Source organism: Gekko japonicus, unplaced genomic scaffold (assembly GCF_001447785.1).
Source record: "Gekko japonicus isolate JY-2015 unplaced genomic scaffold, Gekko_japonicus_V1.1 scaffold35, whole genome shotgun sequence".
NCBI classification, from domain to species: domain Eukaryota; kingdom Metazoa; phylum Chordata; class Lepidosauria; order Squamata; family Gekkonidae; genus Gekko; species Gekko japonicus.
In genome coordinates, this window is record NW_015176453.1 from 1,099,453 (window position 1) to 1,099,720 (window position 268).

Consider the following 268-nt stretch of genomic DNA (forward strand, 5'->3'; position numbering starts at 1 on the left):
GGGTCCCCCCCCCCTTCCCCACCGGTATGGGGCGGGGGGGGGGGGTCCCTTGTCTTATCTCGAACTCGGGGCTCCCCTCTGGCAGAGTTTCGGTCCCTCCAGAGTCTCCTGAGGCCATTACCGAGTCGGCCCTTCGTCCTAGGCGCACCCGGAGGCTTTCCTCCCACTCTCCGGGACGCGTGAAGAAGGGACTGCTGGGCCAGGGTGTTTCTCGCCAGCTGAGGCTTAGAGAGGAAGCCGGGTTTCAAAACCCTGCAGGGTCCACTGG